Genomic DNA, 5,659 nt, shown 5'->3' on the forward strand with positions numbered 1-5,659 from the left:
AGGCTGGAATGGGACTCAGGTGTCCTGGCTCCCTGCCCCCCAGCACCGCTCGCCTCCCAGCCGGGGCAGAAGGAAGTGGGGGGCTGGGATCCCAGGTGTTCACAGCAGCCCCATCCCAGAGACAGCCGGCCTGGTGCGCGGGGGGCTGGCCCTCCAAGGGGCACTGGCTCCTGTCTGGCCCAGGGGGGACTCAGGTCAGTGCCTTGCTCAGTGCCTCAGTTTCCCCATTGGTAAAATGGTCCCTTGTCTGTTTGGGCTGGCAGATCTGGAGGAACCGTCTGTCTCTCAAGGCCGTGCCCCCAACTTTGCCCTGCCAGTGCCCCCCACTCCTGCTCCCTGCTGGTGCCCCTCACCCCCCCCCCCCCCGGCAGGACACTTCTCTCTTGGGGCCTGTGTCAGGATTGCCCTGGACTGGCAGTGGAGGGGGCAGGCAGGGGGGTGGTTTTATGCAAATAGTCACCACTGAGGCCTAACCCCAAAATCTGAGCCATGAGGTCTTAGCCCCTCCCCCAGCCAGGGAGAGACCCCAGGCATCCCAGCCCCCAGTCCTCCCTGCTCTAGCCACTAGACCCTGCTGCCCGACCAGGAAGAGACCCCAGGCATCCCGGCCCCCAGTCCTCCCTGCTCTAACCACTAGACCCTGCTGCCCGACCAGGAAGAGACCCCAGGCATTCCGGCCCCCAGTCCTCCCTGCTCTAGCCACTAGACCCTGCTGCCCGACCAGGAAGAGACCCCAGGCATTCCGGCCCCCAGTCCTCCCTGCTCTAGCCACTAGACCCTGCTGCCCGACCAGGAAGAGACCCCAGGCATCCCGGCACCCAGTCCTCCCTGCTCTAACCACTAGACTCCGCTGCCCGACCAGGAAGAGAACCCAGGCGTCCCGGCCCCCCAGCTCCTCTGCTCTAACCACTAGACTCCGCTGCCCGACCAGGAAGAGAACCCAGGCGTCCCGGCCCCCCAGCTCCTCTGCTCTAACCACTAGACCCCACTGCCCGACCAGGAAGAGAACCCAGGCGTCCCGGCCCCCCCAGCTCTTCTGCTCTAACCACTAGCCCCTGCTGCCCTCCCCCAGCAGGGCTGGCCGGCCTCCAGTCTGGGCTCTCCGGCAGGCCGAGCCAAGTCAGCCGACCCTTCCGGAACAATCACATGGTGCTGAACTTGTTTTGCGGAAATGTGTTGCAAGAGCGAGGGCAGCGCAGACAGGCCGCCTCGGAGCTGGCTCGCCCCTCCCGTGGGGATGGGACAGACGCCCCCCTCGAGCCTCTCTCCCAAGCCAGTCCTGTCGCCCCTCCGTGACTCGGTTTCCCCTCCCGCCTCTCGTTCAGTGTTGGGGCCTGACCACGGCGGGGGGGGGGGGGGTGATGTCTAAGTAGCACCAGGGGCAGCATCTCAGAAGGAGGCGGGGAGCCAGGACTCCTGGGTTCTCTCCTGGCTCGGGGAGGGGAGTGGGGTCTAGTGGTTAGAGCCGGGGGGTGGGCACCAGGACACCTGGGTTCTGCCCCGCCTCGGGAGGGCAGTGGGGTCTAGTGGTTAGAGCCGGGGGGTGGGCACCAGGACTCCTGGGTTCTGCCCCGCCTCGGGAGGGCAGTGGGGTCTAGTGGTTAGAGCCGGGGGGGTGGGCGCCAGGACTCCTGGGTTCTGCCCCGCCTCGGGAGGGCAGTGGGGTCACTGAGCCATTCCCCCAGTGATGGGGCGGGGTCCTGGGGGTCCTGTGTCCAGGGCAAGGGGCAGTGGTCATGCCATGTGCCCAGAGCTGGGGGGGAAGGAGACAAATATCAAACCTGCAGGGGTGAAAGCCCCTCCCCCACCACGGCACAGACCAAAGGGACCTGCCCTCACAGCCCCCCCTAACCATTGGACCTCACTGCCCTCCTGGAGCCGGGGAGAGAACCCAGGGGTCCAGGCTTCCAACTCCCCTCCCCCACTTGCCACCAGAGCAGCTCCCCACAGGTTCCTCCTCAATGCAGACCCCCCCCCATTCCGGCTGGGGGCTGCTCCCCAGGTGATGGGAGAAGGCTCCACCTCCGTCCAGGCTGCTCCTCCACATCTGCCCCCCTCCAGGCCTCAGTGCGCCCCCAGCCCGGGGAGCGTCAGGCCACGTGCTCGGCTGGCTCGGATCCCACTCGCCTGCTGCGGGGTGGGGGCGGGGGGCTGTTTTCCTGGCACACGGTCGGCGCGGGGGCTTCTGCCGAGGCCTGGCCCGGCGCCGCGTGCTCGCCCCTCTGCGGCGCGGTACCGGAGCAAGGGGGCAGGCCACCAGCCACGGCCCCCGGACGTCTCACGCCTCTTACGCGGCCAGGCCTCTGTGCTGCCCTCGGCCCGCGAGCGCCCGGCCCGGCCTGGGGATCACCAGGCAGTCACTGCCACCGAGGCCGCGCTCTGGCCCTGAGCCCTCCCCCTTGGGGTCAGGCCAGGCGTGAGCTCCGACCCCCCCAAGCCGGGTGCACACCAGACGGAAGCGCCACTCCAAGAGGTTCCTTTCGAACAGCGGGCCAGTCTAGAGACCCCCCCACTCTAACCACTAGCCCCCACTCCCCTCCCAGAGCCGGGAGAGAGCCCAGCAGTCCTGGCTCCCAGACCCCTCACCCCCGCTCTAACCACTAGCCCCCAGTCCCCTCCCAGAGCCGGGAGAGAGCCCAGCAGTCCTGGCTCCCAGACCCCCCCACCCCCGCTCTAACCACTAGCCCCCACTCCCCTCCCAGAGCCGGGAGAGAGCCCAGCAGTCCTGGCTCCCAGACCCCCCCACCCCCGCTCTAACCACTAGCCCCCACTCCCCTCCCAGAGCCGGGAGAGAGCCCAGCAGTCCTGGCTCCCAGAACCCTCACCCCCGCTCTAACCACTAGCCCCCACTCTCCTCCCAGAGCCGGGAGAGAGCCCAGCAGTCCTGGCTCCCAGACCCCTCACCCCCGCTCTAACCACTAGCCCCCACTCCCCTCCCAGAGCCGGGAGAGAGCCCAGCAGTCCTGGCTCCCAGACCCCTCACCCCCGCTCTAACCACTAGCCCCCACTCCCCTCCCAGAGCCGGGAGAGAGCCCAGCAGTCCTGGCTCCCAGACCCCTCACCCCCGCTCTAACCACTAGCCCCCACTCCCCTCCCAGAGCCGGGAGAGAGCCCAGCAGTCCTGGCTCCCAGACCCCTCACCCCCGCTCTAACCACTAGCCCCCACTCCTCTCCCAGAGCCGGGAGAGAGCCCAGCAGTCCTGGCTCCCAGAACCCTCACTCCCACTCTAACCACTAGCCCCCACTCTCCTCCCAGAGCCGGGAGAGAGCCCAGCAGTCCTGGCTCCCAGACTCCCCCACCTCCGCTCTAACCACTAGCCCCCACTCCCCTCCCAGAGCCGGGAGAGAGCCCAGCAGTCCTGGCTCCCAGACCCCCCCCACCCCCGCTCTAACCACTAGCCCCCACTCCCCTCCCAGAGCCGGGAGAGAGCCCAGCAGTCCTGGCTCCCAGACCCCCCCACCCCCGCTCTAACCACTAGCCCCCACTCCCCTCCCAGAGCCGGGAGAGAGCCCAGCAGTCCTGGCTCCCAGCCCCCACCCCGCTCTAACCACTAGCCCCCACTCCCCTCCCAGAGCCGGGAGAGAGCCCAGCAGTCCTGGCTCCCAGACCCCCCCCACCCCCGCTCTAACCACTAGCCCCCACTCCCCTCCCAGAGCCGGGAGAGAGCCCAGCAGTCCTGGCTCCCAGACCCCCCCACCCCCGCTCTAACCACTAGCCCCCACTCCCCTCCCAGAGCCGGGAGAGAGCCCAGCAGTCCTGGCTCCCAGCCCCCACCCCGCTCTAACCACTAGCCCCCACTCCCCTCCCAGAGCCGGGAGAGAGCCCAGCAGTCCTGGCTCCCAGACCCCTCACCCCCGCTCTAACCACTAGCCCCCACTCCCCTCCCAGAGCCGGGAGAGAGCCCAGCAGTCCTGGCTCCCAGAACCCTCACTCCCACTCTCCTCCCAGAGCCGGGAGAGAGCCCAGCAGTCCTGGCTCCCAGACCCCCCCCCACCCCCGCTCTAACCACTAGCCCCCACTCCCCTCCCAGAGCCGGGAGAGAGCCCAGCAGTCCTGGCTCCCAGACCCCTCACCCCCGCTCTAACCACTAGCCCCCACTCTCCTCCCAGAGCCGGGAGAGAGCCCAGCAGTCCTGGCTCCCAGACCCCCGACCCCCACTCTAACCACTAGCCCCCACTCCCCTCCCAGAGCCGGGAGAGAGCCCAGCAGTCCTGGCTCCCAGACCCCCCACCCCCGCTCTAACCACTAGCCTCCAGTCCCCTCCCAGAGCCGGGAAAGAGCCCAGCAGTCCTGGCTCCCAGACCCCCGACCCCCGCTCTAACCACTAGCCTCCAGTCCCCTCCCAGAGCCGGGAGAGAGCCCAGCAGTCCTGGCTCCCAGACCCCCCACCCCCGCTCTAACCACTATCCCCCACTCTCCTCCCACAGCTGGGGATGGAACCCAGGGTCCAGGCTCCCAGCTCCCGCCCCCCCAACTCACTAGGTAGAGTACACACCCCATGTGTGTACAAAGAGCCCTTCAGTGCCTTTGCCTGGGCCCCGGGAAGGGACCAGCTCACAGACAACTCGAGACACGTACAGTCCGGTAACACGAACACCCCCTTTGCGCCTGCCAATGACTGACTGTTCATGCCTGGGAGGCTGTGGTCAGCCACCTCTGGGGCAGAGCAGCTGGGGGACACCCACACGTAACACGGCCCCCGGACCGCTCCCCCGGCGCTGGAACGCAGCCACCTCTGGGGCAGAGCAGCTGGGGGACACCCACACGTAACACGGCCCCCGGACCGCTCCCCCGGCGCTGGAACGCAGCCACCTCTGGGGCAGAGCAGCTGGGGGACACCCACACGTAACACGGCCCCCGGACCGCTCCCCCGGCGCTGGAACGCAGCCACCTCTGGGGCAGAGCAGCTGGGGGACACCCACACGTAACACGGCCCCCGGACCGCTCCCCCGGCGCTGGAACGCAGCCACCTCTGGGGCAGAGCAGCTGGGGGACACCCACACGTAACACGGCCCCCGGACCGCTCCCCCGGCGCTGGAACGCAGCCACCTCTGGGGCAGAGCAGCTGGGGGACACCCACACGTAACACGGCCCCCGGACCGCTCCCCCGGCGCTGGAACGCAGCCACCTCTGGGGCAGAGCAGCTGGGGGACACCCACACGTAACACGGCCCCCGGACCGCTCCCCCGGCGCTGGAACGCAGCCACCTCTGGGGCAGAGCAGCTGGGGGACACCCACACGTAACACGGCCCCCGGACCGCTCCCCATGTCCCACATGTGGCATCCCATGAGGGTGGCTCTCATAGCGCTCAGATGCAGCCACTTCTGGGGCGGAGCGGCAGGGGGGCAGCTCGCCCGGGACTGAGACGCAGCCAGCCCTGAAAAGAGGCTTCCCCTTCCCCTTCCCCCCAAGTGCGGGGGGGCCCGCTGGAGAGCGGCGTCTAGCGGGGTTCACTCCCGGGGGCGGGGGCCCCTGCGCAGCTCAGCCGGGTCCCCGGGGCTCGGCCCCGCCACGCCGGCCGGATTCGCAGCCGGCCCGTTTGCACGCCCCGCACACCAGGGCTGCAGGGGCCGGGCACGCCGTGTGCACGAGGAACGCGTGTGAGTTCACCAGGGCCGCGCGGGGGCTGCCTGGCTGCAGGACTCGCCCGGCCTGGC

Source organism: Pelodiscus sinensis, unplaced genomic scaffold (genome assembly GCF_049634645.1).
Source record: "Pelodiscus sinensis isolate JC-2024 unplaced genomic scaffold, ASM4963464v1 ctg120, whole genome shotgun sequence".
Taxonomy (NCBI): Eukaryota; Metazoa; Chordata; order Testudines; family Trionychidae; genus Pelodiscus; species Pelodiscus sinensis.